The sequence below is a fragment of the Chanos chanos genome, chromosome 12 (assembly GCF_902362185.1).
Source record: "Chanos chanos chromosome 12, fChaCha1.1, whole genome shotgun sequence".
Taxonomy (NCBI): Eukaryota; Metazoa; Chordata; class Actinopteri; order Gonorynchiformes; family Chanidae; genus Chanos; species Chanos chanos.
The window spans coordinates 21,881,835-21,904,797 of record NC_044506.1 but is presented as its reverse complement, the minus strand read 5'-3'; the positions used below and the strand labels follow the sequence as shown (position 1 = coordinate 21,904,797).

At 39.7% G+C, this 22,963-nt stretch overlaps 2 pseudogenes; both read left to right on the top strand.

The window, feature by feature from the left end:
* Positions 1 to 875: 875 nt before the first annotated feature.
* Positions 876 to 2,030, top strand: LOC115824871 (N-acetyllactosaminide beta-1,3-N-acetylglucosaminyltransferase 3 pseudogene; annotated as a pseudogene).
* Positions 2,031 to 18,143: 16,113 nt separating this feature from the next.
* Positions 18,144 to 20,422, top strand: LOC115824870 (coiled-coil domain-containing protein 106-like; annotated as a pseudogene).
* Positions 20,423 to 22,963: the final 2,541 nt, after the last annotated feature.

Genomic DNA, 22,963 nt, shown 5'->3' with positions numbered 1-22,963 from the left:
TTTGACTAATTTTAAAATTCAGTCCGTAAGTTTTAAGAGCCGAACAAAAGGCAGAGTCCTTACCGATATCCTCATTCTCAGAACAGTTAGATAGCTAACATCTACATTAAGCTAGCTAAGAAGCAAATGTAGGACAAATGTAATATCATGGCTAGACAAATATTGTGCATAATACCAGTAATATCTACCCAGATATGTGGATTTTTTTTATTGTCCCTTTTTTACTTCACAAAATTCACAAAAGTTGTATTGTGTTTGGCTAATCTTTTGCATCTCTGCTTGCTTCAGTGCCCCTGCCGAACTTGTGAAGTTGAGCTCAGGTCAAAAAACTGTTCTGTTTTAGTTTATGCACCTTCATTTACAACATTTGCATGAAAGTCCCATGAACACTGACTTTTCATTTACAAGATCACACTGAGCAGTAATGTGACTATTTTATGACATCACAACCCTATTGGTTTAATGCTTGACACCATGGTTTACCTTTGAACTTTTAGATAACGACATCCTTAGTATGATGGCTTCATGGCTATCTGGATAGGGCTTCCCATTTCAAACAGTGCAGATGATGTTTGGTCAAGCCACAAAATATATGTTAATCTGATGTTTTGATGATGAGTTTCTGTCGTCCTCTCTCTCTTTTATCTCAAGTCTTATTGTTTTTGTTGCAAATACATTTTTCACTAAACTGGATTTAAAGAATTGTGTTTCTGACATATAATCCCATTTAAGTTAGTTTAAAGGAAGCATCCACATAGACACCAGAAATGTCACATACTTGGTGTGAGACAGACAGAAAGTATCTACCCTATTGTCACTAAGTCTGTGATCATTTTTATTGATGTATGAATTCTTTCTCTTTTACAGATTCAGAGATGAGAAATTCACGTGGTGGTGAATTTTATTTCTTGATCATTGTCAGCTCTTTGTGCCTGGTCATAATTCTGAAGAAAGATAACCCAAATGATGGTGTTATCTCAAACAATGACCAGAGAGAAGTCGACAGGAGACCTAGCCACCCAGCTGCAGTCCAGAGTCCAGTAACAACTTTTCAGCAGTTATCACAGCCTTGTGAGAGAAATGAGTCTGCAACCAACATTTCAGGTTTTTCTGAATTACCTCAGAACATCCGAGACTTCCTGTTCTACCGTCACTGCCGCCATTTCCCAATGCTTCTGGATGTTCCTGATAAGTGTGGTGGGCCCCAGGGATCTGCAGATGTCTTTCTCCTTCTGGTCGTTAAAAGCACTCCTACTAACTTTGACCGTCGTGAAGTGCTACGGAAAACCTGGGCGAAGGAAAGACGGCATAACGGTGTTTGGGTTCGCCGAGTTTTCATATCCGGCACTGTTGGCACTCACCACGAAAAACGCAGGATGAATAAGCTTTTGAAGCTGGAGAATGAAGAGCACAGAGATATTCTCCAGTGGGACTTCAGGGACACCTTCTACAACCTCACTCTTAAACAGATCCTGTTCTTGGAGTGGATGGAGAAGCGCTGCCCAAATGTTCGCTTCCTCATGAACGGTGACGATGATGTTTTTGCCAACACAGACAATATGGTGGAATATTTGCAGAGCTTGCCTGGAAATGATGGTAGCAAACACCTATATGTTGGACACCTCATTCAATGGGTAGGACCAATCAGAAATCAAGGGAGTAAGTATTACATCCCGGTTCAGGTCCATGAATCAGATTTTTATCCCCCCTACTGTGGTGGTGGGGGCTTCCTCCTCTCTGGCTTCACTGCCAGAACAATCTACAATATGTCCCAGTCCATTATCATATTACCCATTGATGATGTTTACCTGGGCATGTGTCTGAAGAGGGGTGGTCTCCGACCAGAGTCCCATTTTGGAGTCAGAACAGCTGGGCTGCCCATTCCATCCAAAAACACGGATGCATATGATCCTTGTTTCTACAAAGAAATTCTTTTGGTGCACAGATTTCTCCCTCACCAGATTTTTATCATGTGGCATGAAATACACGAGCCAAACCTAAAATGCGGATCTACCCAGACGTCATTTTAAAACTGCTCCTTTACATCTGCTCCATATCTACTGTATCACAACTTGACCAAATGAATGTTAAATACTCAGAGAAGTTAATGTTAACTGTATCTCTTGTAACACTTGTACTTCTGATTATATTATGCAATGTAAGATCTGTGGGGATGATTGTGGTCATAATGAATTAACATATGTAGATTTATGCTTTATTATAAATTAAAGTTTATACTTTATGTGAAATGCACCAATTTGCTTCTGCCCAGCAGTTGCAAATGCAGTTCTTCAGTTAATGTCTACAGGCACATCTATCAGAGTAATACACCTTATAAAGAGATATATGCTCTTGTATATTCTTTTGTAAGTGTATATCTCTGTACTCTATCAGTTTGTTCTCTACCAAAGACATGAAGTGGAGAGGGGACCGTGCAAAAAAGCCACATTTGTATGTCTATGCTTAAAATGTTTGAAGTCTTATTGCATTTGCTCTCATTTCTTTTAGTTTCTTTTCAAATGTCAAAAAACCACCATGTGACAAGGTATCTTTCAGTCCTGTGAAATCACAGTTCAATAAGGCTGTCTTTTAAAGGTTTTGTATGGCTCCAATGAAGTGCATTTTAGAATTTCTTAATTTACATTTACAATATTATTTTTAGCTGTTGTAGTCCACATAGCAAAACATCTACTTTTTAGTCAAAAATGGAAAGGAGTTTTGCTCCCAATCCTTCATGAATCTATCCAGAGGAGAGATAACTAAAGTAAGTTAAATAGGCTCCTGTCTTTTTATCCAGATGTGCACTGGGTCTTTACTTATGTCTCAGTTAATAATCCATAATTACCTTTGAAGGATATGACAGAGGATGAGTTATTAGGAATCAGAGGAGAGCGAAAAGAGCACCTCATGAGGAAGGGAGGTGCACTGCAAGCCAAGTTAGTCAGCAGAGTACAGTTTTGTATATATCTTTATTACATATCAAATTCTTATCTTTATTATTTATCTTTATCTTTATCTTTATCTTTATTTATGTGTGGTCCACAGAGGACATAACCACACATAAAGGAAGGGCCATCATGTCATATTGATGATAATATTATTTGTTGTGCCATAAAATAAGTGACATGAATTTATTTCTATTATATGAAATATAATACTGCTCTAATGGTCTGTAGAATTTTAATGCAACGTGTGTCTGCCAGAAACTCAGGTGTTTTATTTAATTGCTATGGTTTTTAAATGAAGCTTTCAGTACAAAAATGTAGAACCTTGGCCAGACAAATGTATTCAGTTTCTACATCAGAGGTATCATATATGATGTACAAGGAAATAGAGTTTGGTTTTGGTGAAACTAAATAAAGCTATCGCACTTTGCATGTTGTCCTGAGTAAATTTTGTGTTAAGAAAAACAAATCACCAGTTACCAAGTTCTAATATAGGTTGAGCATCCCCTATCCGAAATGCCTAGGACCGAAAGTGTTTCAACAGTATTTGAATATACATGAGATATCTTGCCCCCAACAGAGCGTCAGGGCCCCGCATGGGCAAGTGAGGTTAGGTGAAGAATTTTCCACTTGTGGCGTCAAGTCAGCGCTCAAAAAGTTTTGGATTTTGGAGCATTTCAGATTTCGGATTTTTCTGTACTAAACAAATGCAACAAATGCTTTTGGGACCGAAGAAGAACAATGAACATAATCAGTGACATTTTAGTTATTTGACATGAGGGAGTATGGAAGTAGAAAGTTAAATACGGGGGTTAGATAAAGTAATAGCAACTTCCTGACAAAGAAAAAACCTTCAAGTTTAAGTTTCAAATAAAATACAGCACTACAAATGTTTTATAATCCTAATTTTAATAATTACCCACATGCTTACCCTTGCAAAGTAACTGGTGAGATCTACCAGAATGGCACATGGACTAGAACTACTTCAGACACAAACACGCTAAAACTATTTGATTACTTAATGACTCAACAGGAATAATGTGAAAAATCATAAGAACATAGGCAAAACAAGAAAAAAACAACAGTGATCACCAGTCAGAGTTCACTGATGGGGTAGACAGGCATGCAGTACTATAGTTCCTAAAGCAACACAGAACAACAGCCATGAAAATAACCAAAGAACTGAATCTACGTGCTATGTTGTGAGCTTGACAAATCTAATATTAATGATATGGCTGAGCTTTTGAAGAAACAAAGCATTTTGACCAATAACATATTTTGTTTCTGTTTTCAGAGGAAAATATACAGAGTCAACATCCATTACATTTTTGATCCTGATGGGGAAATATATGTTTTAGAATGAGTGTAATAAGTATTCCAGGACAAAGTACTATACACTATACAGATACATAAGCTCTTAAAATAACAAAACTGAAAATTAAAAGAGAAAGAGTGAAAGGATTGTGTTGAGTTGAAGGAGTGCTGTAGTCGATTTGCACTGAGTCAGTGGAGGCCTGTAACTGTTCCCTGCCAGGAGTGCTTCAGATTCTTCACACAGAGGGTGATCAGAAATGTCCAGGATCACACGGGCTTATTGAACACAGATTTCACTGAGGGTGGGCTACTGAGTGCCACGGATCAAACTGACCATCACCTACATTTTCAAACCAGGCCACAGTCAAAAAGGACAGAGCAAATTCTCTGTGATACAGTGACACCCTAACTAGACCAAAAACACTGACTTTCCTTGAAACATATAACCTCTCTGAATCTTATTTGTATGTCATGTCAGTTTTCCCATCCAGTTTCAGTTGAGATATGTAATGAAGTACTGTTGTGCTGTTGAGATATGTAACAAAGCACTGCTTTTATTACTCACGCATAAAACAATCACATACTTTGTATAATTTAAGCAGGATGTGGCTGCTGATTGCAGTGTCCTTGCTGTGTGTCAGTGGCCAGTGATGTCACAATGGACATTGGCTAGAGGCTGGCAATGTCATAATGACTGTTGGTGGTGAGAACAGCTTTCCTCAAGCACTTCCACGTAGCCTTTTCTGGTGAAGGGGAGGAAAGTGGATGGCCAGTCTTCGCCCTGATCTTGTTGATGGCATGTACTGTGTGAGCTACTTACATTCTGAGTTTCTTCAGCGTCTCAGGTGTCTCCTTCAAAGCATAGCATTCTCTCTTTTGTACCACAGGCAACAATAGTGTCGCCCAGCAAACAAAAGAGAGGTAGTACAAAGACTGTCAATTGATCCGGTTAAAAAATTGCACAGATTGTACCCATGCCCTATTCCACTTCCTTCAATGGTCCAGAACAAGTGAGTAGAATTCCAGAGAAGTGGAATGAGGCAGTAGAATTCTTCAGAGGTAGAATGAGGCAGCGTAGTTTCAGGTACAGGTGAGTAGAATTCTTGAGGGGCAGAATGAGACACTGCATTTGCAGGTACAGGTGAGTAGAATTCTTTAGAGATGGAATGAGGCATTACAGTTTCAGGTGTATTTGGAGGTGCAGCACTATTATCATGTCATCATGCCTGATAGCCTGATAACAATGCTCAGTCAAGGTGCCAAATACTATGGAACCACTACTGATGATATGAGATTAGCACTCAAGTGAAATTATCTTAAATGTTTTCATCTGGTGACACACAGACTGAAATGGCAAGTTATGCACGACGTTTTAAAGTTTCAAATTCATTCATCACGTGAGAGTACCTATATGCAGTGTCTCTAAAAGTGCGGAATGTTACAACTGAGACGATTAATATTTTTGAATGTTTTCCCAGTTTTAAAGAGTAATTTAAAAAAAAAAAAAACAACAGAATTTTAATTAACATTTTCCCAACCTCTAGGGGCATCGCAACTTCTTAGCTGGGTTTGCTCATCAAAAGCATGGCAACATGCTCCTGGATAAAACCCAGAACCTGGCCATCCAAGCTCTAGCGTTTAGCCCTAGCTAAGTCTCTGATGTAGTCTAATTTCCTCGAGTCTGGCCCAGTCTTGTCACTTCTTTTGTTCATTGAAACTGTCTGTGGACTGCCAACAAGTCACGACTCACAGGATCCCAAATTACCTCTGGGAATTAATTCCTGTCTCATTGACGCCAGTCTAATACCTCCAGACTCTTGCAACTGTTTGTGGCCAGGCCAGCTTTTCTTCTCCATGCCCTCCTATTCCTTACTGTCGTTTACTGTAACTCAACTGCAACACATAGAAACTACTTCTATATTTGGATGTGCCTATCTTTAGACTAATACGTATATGTGCGCACACACACACACCCACACACACATATATATATTGTCTGTTCAAATCAGTCAGGATATACTGAGGTTACATTACAAGTCTTAAGTCCAGTTCATTTAGTTCTCTTTCGTGTATAATCTAGGCATAGCTGTGTATATCTGTAGCACATGTCACTTAGTTTTCAACCAGAAATCTCTTCTGTTAAACAAAAGCATTCTGTTCTGGACCATCTCAGTCTCCTTACTGTAGTAAACACTGACACTTTATTTTGCACACTTTATTTTGGGCACTTACTAAATTATTTCTGAGGATGCCAAATGTGGTAATACAGGACTTTAGCTGTCTTAGAGAACTAAATTCTCCAATTCAGTTCTCTAAGACACCTGGAGGCCACCATGTTGTCTGGCAGCGAGACAGGAGCCACAGACACACTCGTCAAATTTACAACTTTTATCTCATCCACGCTCACAAAGTCAGTTTCAGATTACCATGGCTTCATCTATAATGCCAGAGCCAGCATTTGATAATATTACGCAGAAAACGATACCTCTCAGTTACATGGTTGCCCTCCAGGCCCTTTCGGTACGTAGCTGCTGGATTAATGAACTCGCGAACATGAGAGAAACACAACCACTTGTTATCTCAATTCATTGAGCCAACTAGCTTTGTACTTGGACACCTGACGAAACAGTTGAGCCACTGCACCGAGTGAAACCAGCGGAGCACGAGAGAGATCTTCGCAACCTCAGTGAAAGTTTGATGGCTACCCTCCTTTTCGCCGGAGATGTGTAGCAAAATCCAGGGCCTGACTTTACAAGCAGCGTCGCTCAGCATGAGACCATCTCCAATCAAGGTAATTGCTCCAGTTTATAGGAACGTTTGTCCATGGTTCCACTGTCAAACAGTTGCGGATTCTGAACTTCCGCCATGATAAAAACTAAAGGTTTGCTTGGGGGACACTTGAATATACGAAGTGTTGTCTCAAAACATGAGCAACTTGAAGCTGTTTATGGACTCAAATTTGGACTTCCTGTGTCTTTCCGAAACTTGGTTAACCGATTCATCACCTGTAGCTGCTCTTACAGTGCCTGGACACAACTATTCCAGAAAAGACAGAAAAGTAAGGAGGGGTGGGAGGCTTCTAATGTATGGGAAAGATCATTTTAAATGTAAGCAAACTGATCTCAAATGTGCAACTGAAATTCAATGTCTTGCCATAACTATTAGTTTATACCCGCAAATGTCTTTAAAAGTTATTGGTGTGTGTAGACCACCCTCATCTGACTTTACATTTTATGATCATTTTAGAAACCTGACTTAAAGAATTGGACAAAGGGAAAAAAGAGTGTATTGTTCTTGGTACTTGGGCTGAAAAAACTATCAAAAAGAACCTTAGAGAACTAATCAGTTTGATCTGACTCAATTAATAGATGGCCCTACCAGGTTAAAAACCTTCTCGAAAACCCAAATTGACCTCATTGTTAGTAACAAGCCAGAGAGAATGGCAAAATCTTTCAACCTCCTTACTGGGCTGTCAGATCACAACATGATACTTCTCTCTGTCAGATGACTGTCTCAAGGACTGGAAGAAATGGTTTGAGGCATTTATAGGAAAACTCTGACTCTGGTCACATTTATGGCCAAGTTACTGATCTCCAAAGATCAGAAAAATGCCAAGTACACAGAAAAGTTTTGGGAGTTGGAAGCTAAATTTTGGGATATGTCATGTGAGAGTGTATTCTTCAGGACAAAAAATTGTCAGCCAATTCTGAGATGGTGTGGGGGATGCCTATAGTTCAAATGACATGGAATGATGCTTCAACGAATTGATTGGGAGTATTTTTTCCACTGAAACTTTGCAGACCTCTTGCCAACTTTTTCTGATACAATAAATAGCATTAAAGAAGAATTTGTTAGGAAAATTGGAAATAGTCATAAGAAGAAAAATTTACCCTGGTTGAATGATTAGTTATGGAGCCTGATGAACAAATGAGATTTTGCTCTGCAGACTGCCCGAAATCTGGAAAAAGACAAGACTATTTAGTTTTTACTGCTTTACCAAACAGATTGGTAGATGAATTGAAGATGGCCAAGGTAGATTTCTTTATTAATATCATAAATGAAGCCAAAGGAAACAGCAAAATGATGTGGAAAAACAACCGATTGGCAAAGATTGCAGGCCCAATAATGGAAAAGGTTTGGAACTGGACATATATGGAACCTTAATTCATGAACCTGATAAAATCTCTGCTGCATTCAACAACTATTTCATTGACTCAGTACAGAACCTGGCACACAGCTTTGGTGCCAGAATCAAACAACAGAATCTCCCCAATGCAACCTACCGCGTTTTTAATATTATAGAAGTCCCTAAAGAGAAAATCCACAAGATAATAAATGCTCTGAAAACTGCTAAGGTCAAAGACGTATATGAATGGGACTCTACTTTCTTAAAAAATTAATAAGGATGTGCTGTGTGCTCCAATTACCCACCGGGTCAGTCTCTCCATAAGGCAATCAAATTTCCCAAATGCCTGGAAATCTACGGTTGTGGTGCCAATATTTATGCCCGTTGAACCAACAGATGTGGCAAATTAGGCCAATAAGTATTCTGCAAATAACTTCTAAGATTATAGAGAAAGTAGTAACAGAGCAACTTGTGGATTTCCTGATCACAGGACATGTCTCACTTCATCCAATGCAATTCAGGTTCAGAAAGCACCACTCAACAGAGACTGCTCATTGATATCTCACCGAGCAAATTAAATCCAAGCTGGACAGAGGTTGGGTTGTAGGAGCAGTATTTACAGATCTATGGAAGACATTCGACACTGTAAATCACAATGTCCCTCTGTCCAAGCTTTCACGTTTTAACTTCTCTGAAAATACTATGAAATGGATAGAGTATGTTTAACAATGAGAAAGCAATGCACACAGGCTGGAAACAAAGCTCCCTTCATCACTTTACTGCTCTACTGGTGTCCCACAAGGGTCTGTCCTGGGATCCCTGCTCTTTAGCTTATATGTTAATGACCTACCTACTGTATGTCCTGAGGTAATGACCCAGATGTATGCAGATGACACCGTTTTTTATGTACATGTCAGAACAAGACAGCAGGTGGTGCATAAGTTAACAGTAGCCATGTCTAGCATCTCTGACTGGCTTACACAGTCTTGTCTTACTTGAAATATTAGCAAGACCACAAACATGTATTTCTCAATCAGCAAGAAGGAGGTCCATCATCCTGATATCTTTGTTAAGGGTGAAAAAAAGCTGTTTCAGACATTCAATATCTTGGGAGAATCATTGATTCACACCTGACCTTTCAAAAGCAAGTGAAAAGGGTAATAAGTACAGCCAAACTGAACCTTAGAAATTTTAAATTTATCAGGAATCAGTTATCAGCCGATGCTGCCAAGTTGTACATACGCTCTATGATTTTCCATACTTGTCATACTATATCACCGCTTGGTCCCAGGCGGAAAAAAACATTCTTAAGCCGATGTACAGTTTATACAAATACACCCTGAAAGTCTTGAACAAAAAGTTAGCTAGGTATCATCACTGTTATATCATTTCTAAGTATAACCCTGATAGTGAACTTAGCAGTGACACTTATGCAACAATCAGCTCCTGAATGGTTATTTGCTTGGTTTTGTTCTCTGCCTGGACTGGAGGTCGCCGTGGATGAAAGCATCTGCAAAACAAATAAATGTAAATGAACTAATGTAAAATGTAAATAGAGTAGCCCAGGGTAACTGTCTGTATTCTGAATGTCAAGTAAGATTATGGCACAGCAATGTGGCACTCTTAACAGGGTGAATATTCACTCTGACACATTAAATAGAATTTGTTTAAACCATTGTCATAACAGTCAGCAATTGAGAAATCAAGGAAAAGTATCCCTTCATTGACTTCATGGGTGTGGTATTAAGATGTAGACATATATCTGAAAGGTGAATACTGTGTACTTGACGGTTGACAGTTAAGGAACAACCTGTTCCTCTCTGTATCTCACTGTTACTCCATCAGAGGAGCAGTGGTTAGAAGATCCACACCCTCTTATGCCAACTGTCGGTCTTCAGATTGTCCTCACCTCCCCAAACATTTCATTCTCATAGCGGCCTTCCGGAAATGTCTTTTCAAGCTTGTGGGAAAAAGTTGCCCCAATAGACAACTCTGGCTCCAGGATCATGGACTTTTTTTTTAATGAACTTCCAGTAGTTGCTTTGTACGGTGTACAAGCTATGTCACTGTTGCGCATAGGGGTCTGTTTAGGAACAAACACAAGGTCATCTTTATTTTCACTGTAAACAAAACATTTTCTCCTTCTCCCCTCTCTGACAGTTTTTACACCACCGCTGGTTGGTACAGACTGCACCCATTCTCCATTTTTCTACAGAGGGCCTGTCTTAACTGCCTAAATTCAGCACTGTCGACCAACTCATTTCCAGGAAGTGAAAGAGCAGTATACAGGCCTTCTGATTACAGTGTAACCTGAATTACACTAAGCTGAGTAACCTGCAATTATTCTAACTCACCTTTGAAGGACATGTACAAAGCACTTTGGGTGGGAGCAATCATATATATTCAAAAGACTGCCTTCCTCAGCTCCTCTATAGCTTCATCCCTCTAATGCCATTGTCATGTAATTACATGGTTGTGGCTTTGAATGAAATAAATTGTACTGCTTTTTCTCCATTTGTTTGGAACCTGTACTATCAGTTTCATATTTGACACAAAACATTCACAGACCACATAGCCCATTTTTCATTCTGTAAGACTGAACACCATCACAAACTTGCTACTATAACATACACTGCTGTTTACATCCTTGGATTTTTTTCACATTTTATGTTGTTAAACATAGAATCACTCACTCACTCACTCAATATCTAAGGCGCTTATCCTAATCAGGGTCGCAGGGGGTGCTGGAGCCTATCCCAGCGCTCATAGGGTGAAAGGCAGGGAAACACCCTGGACAGGTTGACAGTCCATCACAGGGCAGACACACAGACAAACACACTCTCACACACATTCATACCCGGGGGCAATTTAGCGCCTTCACCTAACCTGTATGTCTTTGGACTGTGGGAGGAAACCGGAGCTGCCAGAGGAAACCCACGCAGACACGGAGAGAACATGCAAATTCCACACAGAAAGGACCCCGAGACCTTGCCACCGTGCCGCCCACGTAGAATCAGAATAGCTAGGAAGCAGCTTTGCCTCCAGTGAAAGCTGTGAGTGTATTTGGGGAAGTCACGATGTCTCATTGTGAAATGGGAGAGATGTGCATTTTTCATTTATTTTTGTAATTTTGTTTTCCTTTATGTTGTAATGTTTTTGGAGTGTTTGCTTCAGGTTTGCATTGCGCGTCATGTTTATTTTGATCACCTTTTCGGATGCATACTGGATTCCTTTATGTACATTGTGGACAAATCACCTGTTAGCGCATGCGCCCATTAGATGATCAGTTTACAGAAACCAGGGCAGTTAACTGTGATGACAGCACAAAGGCAAAAGTAAACAGGGATTGAGCTGGGGTGTGGATTCTCTTTCTTCTTCTTTTTTTTTAGATAAAAGGACTGTTGGTAGACATCAAAGAGAGAGAGTTAGGGCGAGAAACGCAGGCAGGTTTGTGTGTAAGAGATTCTGTCTGACCATTTTAATGAGGTTTGTTCACTTTTGCTGACTGTGCAGATTCCTCCATGTTTCCACATATACCTTACCTGAAGTGTTTGATTTGTTTCATTCCCTGTTAATAAATAGTTGAACTGACTGGCCATCCAAGTAAAAACCTAGATTTATGTTTAAAAGTTAGAAAAGTTTACATATTGTCTGGCCTACAGAAAGATTTCGATCAAGGTCTCCCCTACCCTCCCCCTAAAACTGCTGCCATTTATCATTTGCAAAATGTCATTTTGAAACTCCTGAACAAAGAACTTTCTGGACAAGGAACTTCCTGAAAAGAGAAGACATATCAAGTTTTATGATGTCCTAACCTCTTGTCCCCAATACACTAATTACTATCATGTCTAAAAGTGTGGCAGTAAAAAGAGAACGATGACCACTCCCTGTGCAATACACAGTCATATTCCCGGAGACACTTAACACTAATTTACAGTCATACCATTCATTTCACTGGCATGCTATTAACCATGGCAACTCATATAAGGCTGAGCAATATACCTGACCTGTTTCGATATGTATACTTTAAGCCAAAAAGGCCAGGAAAAAGAACCTTGCAGCAGCCAAAACAAGATGTTCCTAACAAATATTTGCTCAAATAAGCACTTTGCTTGTTTCTAAACAGCTTTGCCGGTTAATTTACCAGTTAGACTCCAATTGGACTTTAGACTCTACATGATGCGCTACCCCCTTTCTTTTCTTTACCAAATTCCTTGTGAGTTGCAATTTTCTTCAGTCTTTCTTTGCATCCTCTCTCACAGTCTTATCTTTGCAGACCAGTGTAGACCAGTCATTCATAACTGGGTTTGGATTCAAACATTTGATCTTTCAACTGAAGTTTTTCTAGTGTTATTACTAGTGATAACAAGCACTTTGTTTGACTACATGAAGTCTGCACAACAAATCTGTTCCCATGCACATTTTCTCCACTGTTTCTCGGACCAGTCTAATTGATTTTAAATATGTGTCCTCGACAAATTCTGCGTCACCCTCAAACTGGTTTGAGAATCAGTTTTTGGGAATAAACCAGGAAACAAACCAGGGTGGCGATGCAGGCGTAGACTATTATCCACCAGACCACCTGGATAGTCTCAAAAAGCAGGAGTGTTTGTCTGGAGAGACCCAACAAAATCTTTGATTGACCAACTTTAAACGCAGGTGATCAATTCAAAGGAATTCAAAAGTAATGAAAAAGTACAAGCTAATCAAACAGAGAGGGTAGAAACCACAACAAAGAACTAGCAGGGTTAAGGAGGTTTGTGTTGTGCTTGAAAACTTGGTTGAGCCGACAATAAACCCAGAGCAGAACTTAAACAAACACAAACAGAGGAAAACAAATTCACAGATGAAGAGCATAAATTAAGGAGAAGTGCGCAAACGTAAAGCTGCATCGCCCTCTTATGGTCAATGAAGGTAGTCTCAGCTGTACACCTTAATAATGCGTTGGGTTGCATTGTGATGTGTTTAGAGGTGGAGCTTATCATTCTAGAGGGCTGACAAGTTCAAGTATGTTCTAACTGACTAAAGGGGTTCAAAGTCACTTATTGGTTATCCACTCTCCCTGCTGTAAACAGGCCCAGTGGAGTGCCACTATTTAAAGGCTATTTAATGTGTACCTTTATCTGTGGCATCCCCCTGTACAATGAGGCACAATGAGTATACAATCCTGGTTTGTTTCCTAGGTTTCCTTGTCTTTCTTCAAGTATCATGGCAAATTAGAGGAAATTAGAGGTCAAGAGTTAAATACATGGTTATTCCTTTGTCAGCAGCGAGCCCTTCACCTGGCTGTGTCAATCATATCTACATAGTAAACATTGTCTTTTATATTTATATTGTTATTTTTTAATCTATATCCTAATTAGCGTTGTGGGGTGTGCTGGAGCCTATCCCAGCATTCATTGGGTGAAAGGTGGGGAAACACTCTGGAAGGTCGCCAGTCCATCACAGGGTAGACACATCAACAACTAGGGTCAATTTAGTAACTCCAATTCACCTGACTTCCAAGTCTTTGGGAGGAAGCTGGAGGTCCCAGACAAAAGCCCACACAAACATGGGGAGAACATGCAAACTCCACACAGAAAGGACCCTGGCCGCCTGTCCAGGAATTGAGCCTGGGACCTTCTTGCCATGAGGCGACAGTGCTACCCACTGTGCCATCATGTGCCTAAGAACAAATCTGACCCAGTATTTTCCCTTGTGTTGTTACTGTTTTTGTCACGTCCTTGCTTCCTACTCAAATATGTCTTTTTGGCAGCATATAGTTCTCCTGCTGACAGGACCTCACAGTTAAATGTCACAAAATACATAGCTCAAAATTGCTATGATTCTGTTTTTCAATTCTAATGTGCCAGTTTATAGAACTCATTGATTATTGAATAAGGAAAGGAAATGGGGCTGGATGTAGCCTGCTTTGGAAGTGCAGTGAAAATTTCTGGGGGGCATCATTTTCATTATCGTCATAGTCACTTTTACCTGCCAACCTGTCCCCCCCTCCTGTTTGGAGGACATCTTTATTAACTTTATTGTATTTTCTTTTTTAGCTTGTTTACCCCTGTTCTATATTTTAATTGTTCTGTGCTTTTTTAAATTGTTTTCTTTTCTTTTTCTTCTTTCTTCCCCTCATAATTTTTGTGATTCTGTTACATTTTTGTGCATATTCTACATCTTATTGAGTTATGCCCACCACCGCACACCTTAGGAAGAAATCTTTATTAATTGTACTTTTAGCTGTACTTTTTTTTATTCTTTTTTTATATAGGCATACTTAACATTTTTTTTCACCTATAACTTATGGTATTCAGTCATATTTTCACATTCATATTCTATGTCAAATCACTGTATCAGTTTTTCTATTTCTTTTTGCAAAAACTCATCCATGTCTAAACCATCAGTAATTAACTTCTTGTTTCCAAACACATCCACTCCAACAGGACAGCTTAAAGTTTCTTTTCTTAACAATTTTTTGGACAACTCTGAACTTTTTTCCCTCTTTTGTTATTTACCTTTATTTGTTATATCCTCATAATATTTGTGATTCTATCACATCTTCATATCACAGCATCAGTTTTCTATTTTTTTTAGGCTAAAGCTCTTAATAAAGTCATCATGTCCAGACTATTAGTTATTTACCTTTTCATGAGCCTAAATAATCGAATTCTTTTTCTCTCTCACGTAACAGTGCATCAGAACAGTTAGGACACGGGGCAGTGTGGAGAACAAACTCTCACATGATGCTGAGGATACCCCAGTGTCACAGCCTGCGCCTCATTTTGGACTTTTGTTTTGAAATGTCTTGTGCCCCTGTTCCGTGTGTCTCTGCCTTTTCACTTGATTCTGTTTATTCCATTTATTAACCTCACTGTACCCTTGTTAATTTGAACCAATCACGTTTTCCCCAGTTTAGTTCTCCTTTTGTATTTAAGGCATTGTGTTTGCCTTGTCTTTTGTCTATTGTTGTTTGTGTTTGGTTACACACGGTTTGGCTGCACCGTTTATATCCAGTTTTTGTTCCTGTTTGCACCTGTTTATTTATCAACATTTTGTAAGTAAAGTCCTCCCTTTTTGTCACCACCATCAATGTGTCTTGCGCTTGGTCCACCACCACTGCACCCTGACACCCAGTAATCAGTGCTGTTATGCACAGTGTATGCAGCTCAGGGAATGCTTCCTTGTAGCCTTTAACTTCTTTGCATACAGTAGAGAGGTCCTCCTCTGTGGTGAATTTCTTGAGCAAAATGGGTCTTGCTATAAGTATTTCATTTCTCAGGATATCACTCAATTTTATGCCTGCAAGCAGCTGCAGGGGGTTCAGAAGTGCCAGAAAAGAACTAGATTGAGGCAGAAGGCAATTTACTAGCTTCATCAGGTCAAGATTTCTCTTTGAAAACCTGCTTTCAATTTCAGCAATGGCTGTGTCCATAATGTTCAGAAGAGCTCTCTTGAGAGTCTGTGAGGGTATTTTGGAGGAATCAGTCTCAGTATGACCTACAGTAGACAGAACAACACTGTCAGTAAGTTGCTTGCTCATTGCTCTCTGCCTCTTTCTTGCGGGGGTGATCTGTTTTGCCTGATTGATGCCATGCACTGTCTCCACACATATCTTTCAATGCCTGCAAAGAGGTGCTGATGACCTCCCCTGCACACCAGAGGTCTACTGAATGAGCCTGCAGAATAGAATTAGCAGGCTTTAAGGCACCATGAACTTTAACCGGGAATTCACCTAATTCAAAGAAATGGGTTTCTTCAGTTGTACTAGCAGTCCTCTGCAAATATCCATTCTGGCTGCACTAACATCAAGTTTAAGTTTCAAGTTTATTTAGAGCCAAATATCACTGTTTACAGTTTCAAAGGGCTTTACCTGGCCACAACAAACAAAACAGGACGGCACCCCCTGACTTAATCCTCCGGATTGGTCCAGAGGGCAGGAGGAGTCAGGATCACTGGTATCTCAGGAGTAGCATGTGTGGCTCAACAGAGAGAGAGAGAGAGAGAGAGAGACATCGTTAGATTTGTTCATTTCCACATAATGGTTAAGGGACAATGTACATCGTGTGCCGAGTGCAGGCAGGGACTCCGGCAAGACTATCTATTACAGCATAGGTAAAAGGGAGAGCTAGACGATAATACGGACATGACGGAACCCTGGGACACAAGGCGGCCACCCACTCCACCGTCAACAAACCTGAGTGAACATGTTAGAGTGGGGGGGGGTGACAATATCCAGACATCCTAGTTCACCAAACACTATGTCCTAGAACTCTCCAGATTTGCTCCTTTACCTGGTAAAGAGCTGTTAGCTAAAGGCTTGACTAAACAAATAAGTTTTCAGCCCTGACTTAAACACTGAAACTATGTCTGAGTCTCAAACACTAATTGGGAGGCAGTTCAATAACTGTGGGTCTCTGTAAGAGAAGGATCTGCCCCCTGCTGTAGCCTTCACAATTCCAGGTACTAACAAATGGCCTGCACCATTTGATCTAAGTTGGCGTGGCGGATCATAAAGGACCAGGAGTTCGCTCAGGTACTGTGGTGGAAGACCATTAAGTGCTTTATAGGTTAAAGTAGGTTATAGGGTAGTAGGATGTTATAATCAATGCGAGATTTGATTGCGAGCCAGTGCAGTGTGGATGAGAGAGGGGTGATGTGGTCATCTCTTTTGGTTCTAGTAGGAACTCTGGCTGCTGTATTCTGGACTAACTGCAGCTTATTTATACACCTGGTAGACCATCCAGACAGTAGGGCATTACAATAGTCTAACCTCAAGGTAATGAAAGCATCAACTAGTTTTTCTGCATCGTGAAATGACAATGCATTTCTTATCTTACTAATATTTCTGAGATGAAAGAAGGCTATCCTGGTAATATTATTTACATGAGTTTCAAATGAAAGACTAGAGTCAATAATTACACCAAGGTCTTTTACAGCTGCACATGATGAAAAAGACAGGCCATCCAGGGCTACTACATAATAAGAGAGCTTACTCCTAGCTGTATGTGGTCCTAGTACAAGTACTTCTGTTTTTTCAGAGTTAAGTAAGAGGAAGTTAGTAAGCATCCAGTGCCTAATATCCTTTAAACGTTGCTCGATTTTGTTAAGCTGGTGTCTCTCGTCTGGCTTCGCTGAGACATACAACTGTGTGTCATCAGCATAGCAGTGGAAGCTAATACCGTGTTTACGAATAATATTACCTAGGGGTAGCATATATAAAGAAAAAAAGCATGGGCCTAAAACAGAACCTTGCGGAACACCAAACTTTACCTCAGTATGTGCAGAGAAGTCACCATTTACATCAACAAACTGATAACGATCAGTCAAGTAGGACCCAAGCCATGAGAGGGCCGTTCCCTTAACTTCCCTTAACATTTCCTAGTCTATCAAGGAAAATAGTATGACTGATGGTGTCAAAGGCTGCACTCAGATCAAGCAACACAAGCAAGGAGACACAAAACTGATCAGAGACCAGTAGAGGGTCATTTACAACTTTAACCAGTGCTGTCTCTTTGCTATGATGAGGCCTAAATCCTGTCTGACACATTTCATGAATGTTATTCTTATGTAAGTATGAACATAGCTGCTGTGCTACAGCATTTTCTAGGATCTTAGAGATAAAGGGGAGGTTTGATATTGGCCTATAGTTGGAAAACGGATAGGGGTCGATGTTGGGTTTTTGAATTAGGGGTTTGATAACTGCTAGTTTAAAGGATTTAGGTACGTAGCCAGTGCTAAGAGAGGAACTGATTATTTTTAGAAGAGGTTCGATGACTGCTGATAGTACCTGTTTGCGGAAACATGTAGGTAAGGGATCTAGCACACAAGTTGGCGATTTTAAGCGTTTTCGAATGTCCCTGCTGCAATGTTGCAGCAGTTTGTCAGACAGTAATATTAACCTTTTCTTTTATATTTTTACACAACAAGCTGATGTGGCCTAACAAATAAATGAAGAACACCAGAGTAAAGACAGTGACAATGACCTTTCTCTTGTTACGGTGGCATTTCCTGAAGCGGGTGAGTTTACATTTACTTAATGGGGAATTAAACTGACTGTGTGCATTTTGAATTTGGGATCAGCTGCTCTCAAATTCACATTGTTTTTAAAGGACAAGATGATGAGTCTTCCTCCTTGAGGGAAAAAGACAAGCTGATGTTCATGGCTCAGAAAATGAAGGCACTTGAAGAGGAACAAGATTTTCTCTATCGAATTGTCCTAAAACTCTCAAGTAAGAATGTACAAGTACAAGTTTAGCTCTGTCAACTTGTTTTATTAAAAGAATTACTGAACAACCTGAATTTTGTAACTAGCCAACACACCAAGCTAGCATTAACTCCTGCATTAACTTATTCTGAGTTCTCATGAATGTGAGACCACAAAGAGAGGAGGGGGTGGTTTAACTCTTCTATTCTGTTAACTGTATCGATAGCAACCAGCGCTGTGGGCAGAAACTAGTAGATTCTGGTCAGTTAGTTAATCGCTCATGGACGGTTTGAACAGTGGATCATCCCACATCCATCCTGAACTGCTTAGTAATACATGACAGATTACTTCTCTGAGCCTATTTGCTTTTTTATCTAACAAAATGTGTCATTGTTTTCTTAGACAGAGGCACAAAAAAAGAAGTAAAGAAAATGTTGGACACAAGTACTGACAGCAGCACCAGTGACGCTGATGAGGACTCCCTGACTTCTTCCTTCTCCTCAAAGTCATCCGATGGTGACATTCCTCAGAAGAGGAGAAGAAACTTAAAAAAGAACCCAAACAGGGTTAGCAGGTCAAAATCTGCATAGCACAGATCACGGGGTTAGAACATGTCCTGTTTATGGATCTAATTGTTTTGTTCATGTGTATTTACTTCACATAAGACATAACTTATTTTTGGTATCGGTCTCCTTGATTACTAATAATGAGAATCGGCTCCGAAAAAACATACCAATCAGCCCCTAGTGTAACCTGCATTGTGTAGATTGACACACACAGTCCCACACCGTGCTCAACTCGTAACCTCGGGTATGAGAGTCAAGCCCGCTAGTAAGAAGGCTAAAACCCATGGGTCGCTAGCACACCTCTTGAGGTGGCGGGGAGGGAGGTTTACTCACTGCACAGCACTGTACCCGCTGGCTACCGTTATACTCACCCCCCTAAACCTCAGTCCCATCCTGGGTCCATGGCACCAATGTAGGCCGTGTTGTGTAGATGGACAAACACAGCCCTGCACTGGAGTCGAAATCGTGACTTCGGGCGTGGGAGTCGGGCGCTAGCAAGGAAGCTAAAATCCACAGTGCTAGCCTCAGTCGCTAGCACGCCTCTTAATGTGTCGGAGAGTGAGGTTTACTTCACTGCACAGCACTGTACCCGCTGGCTACCGTTACACTAGTTTTGATGCTTTCACTGAGTTGAGGTGTAAAAAGAAGGCATTGGCTTTGGAAGTAAAACTGGTTCTTTTTTACTTTATATTCACTATATCTTATTCATAATAATGTCAGAACATATTTTCGAAAATGTCAATGAAATACAGACATGAGGGTTATTTTGATTGTACAAAAAATATAACCAGTTCAGGAAAAATAAAAAATTGTTCCTGGCACTTGTATCACCAGAAGTGCCAGGAACAATTTTTTATTTTTTTGTGGTCTATGCCTTTGACTGCAAATTGATTGATTTGATACAAGTCTTGTTTTTTTTTTTTATTTTAGTTCGTCTAGTTAAAGTAAGCTTTCATCTTTCAACAGCAACAACCGTGGAAGACATACTGAAGTGGTACAATAAAGTTTTTAATGCCCTCAAGAAAGAGGGGAGCATAAGTAAGGCGTGCACCAAAGTTGGAGTTGACTGAAATACACTTGCATTAACAGCCATTTTGGCTGAAATACAACTTATTGATCCAGAGTTTTACCGAAAAACACACCGGAGTTTGGAGCCGAGGAGAGGCTCTTCGATTTTGTAAAGCGATGCATGGAGTCACTGACAGCAGACCTCAGGTCTGCCATTGAAAATGCCAAAAGAGAACGGAAACTGCTGCCAGTAAAATATAACTTGAGATAGAAAGACAAAACCTCCAAGCTACTTATTTCATTATGTTTAACTGATATTGTTGAGGTAAATTTTGTATTTCACGTGGATTGTAGTTATTCCATGATGGAAATTGAGATTGATTTCAGAACTTTGGTTATGATTTAAAATTTTGTTGTTCATTTTGAAGTAGAATTTATTGGAGGTAAATTTTATTTTATATACCTTAGAATCTATTACACCATTGTGTGTATTGTGGGTTAATAAACATCATTGTTTATCTTTACTGCATTTTTTTCTCTTTTTTGACAGTCCTCTATACTTTACTCACTGAAAGGTGATCAAGGTTTAATACTTGCATTTAACGCAACTTTTATATTACTTTTAGGTGGACAGCTCCGGTGGAATTAACATGTAACATTTCACAATTTAAGTGGGAACTGCTCATGAAATTGCCATGTACCCACACAGATGTTACACAATGACGGTTTAAGAAGTATACTTTATAGTAAGTGGACAGTTCCTGAGGAGTTACCATGTAAGTGCACTGATATTACGGTGTTTCACAATGGTCAAGGTTTTGCATATGACACAGTAAATTGTAACTATTTTACACTTATATTAAGTGGACAGTTCCTGAGGAGTTACCATATAAATACACTGATATCACAGGGTGAGCCTGGTCTACCGAGACATTAGCTCTAATTCAACATTAGTCCTGCAAGTCAAATACATTGCATGTACATAGGAATCACACATGATTTCCATGAAGTTTCGGTGTATTCCAAAATGGTAACTACAGTATTGAAGACTGCGTGTGGAAGTGGTGTGAATACATTTTGTCGTTGCAACATGTAGTTACATAATTCCTGTTACACATTTGTACTTATTGGAGTGAAAAAAGTGTTGTTACCAATTCCCTGTTACGCTTTTGTACTTACGTATACCATTCAGAGGGTTGTTTCCTGTGTGTAGTTACACAGGTATTAGAGCTGCAGATACTATATACCAGTGTGTACTTGCACTGTAAACTCAAAAAACTGAAATCTGGGTGTTGTTCAATAAGAACAAATAGAGTATGTTGAAACAAAACAAATCAGTTTAAGGGATGAACACAGTTATTTTAAATCAGTCTAAACTAAATCCATAGGAACTTTAAAGAGCTGAATTCTTTTCTGTTGAATCAACGATTAGGAAATTATTTGATTCAATTACTTCATTTGCGCATGCTCTGATGACAGTCATTTTTCATGACATCGTCAATTACTGCATGAGACCCTGAGGAGGCGGAATACTGAAGAATTGGAAAGTCCATAAATCTTTTATCATCCTTGTTTGTATTGGGCTGATAGTGAGTAAAAGTATTAGTTTTGTTTAAAATTGCCAGGGGTTAAACTTTTAAGCGGATATTTGGCTGCTTATTGAAATATTTGAAACATTTATTAGTCACTTGCTCAGATTAATATTAGATATTAGCGATTTCACTCGGGTGAGCGTGCTGAGCTTGCTGCATTAGCACAATAATATCCCTGTACAGACAGAGACGAGAGCACTGCAAATTCATGTAAAAACAAATTAAATAATAATAATTGGGTTTCGATCCATCTCATTCGCTTATTTCAAGCGCATTCATTAAAATTTGGCTAAAGAAAATTGGAGTCTGTGTGCATTTCTATTTGTTGTGGTATGCAAATAAAAACAGATACTCTCATAATCGAGGGAGGAGTTGTGCACAGCTGTGGGATCAGCAGTGTTCACAGTGTTGACAATCTAGCTGCACATGGATTAGGTGGATTTGTTGAGAGTTTTTCAGGAGACGTCATGTGCACAATGTCTTTGAAAGTGTTGTGCCAGTACAGCTGGCTTATTGCCTCTCTGTGTTGATTTCAAAGCAATATTTTTCACTGGATTTCCTGAACCAGTTGATTCTGAACTTTCCACACAAATGTGGTGACAAAACAAATAAGCCTCATGTCATACCACACACATTCTCTATCAAGAAAACCACAGCTGGCAATGCCCATGAAAATTGGAGTTTACTGAGGTTGTTGCCATTCATGATTGGTTCACTAGCACCAGAGGATGAACCTAGTTGGTTGTTGATCTTGGACCTAAAAGACATTGTAGAGCTTGTGGTAGCTCCATTGCATTCTGATGAGTCTATAGCATTCCTTGAGTTTAAGATTTGTGAGCACAGGCATCGCTGCCAAGAGCTTTTTGTGAGTACTCACCTGCTCCCCAGACACCACTTCTTGGTGCACTACCCACATATGATACAATGCTTTGGCCCACTTGTATGTATGTGGACGATGAGATTTGAGGCAAAGCATGGCTTTTTTTAAGCAGCTTGCTCGCTCACATTAATTGTTTTAAAAAATATAGCGCTCACATTCTCAGCAAAGCACCACCTAATGATTGCTTTTCATTTGCATTCATCAAGCCTTAAGAGGACATTATTTGAAGTAATAAATGTTTCGCTGATTCCAGTTAACGTGTTGAACAAGTAAATAGCTGGCACCATCAAACAGAGGTACCAAATCTAATGGAGGTTAGTCTAGCCAAGTCTGTTAATGC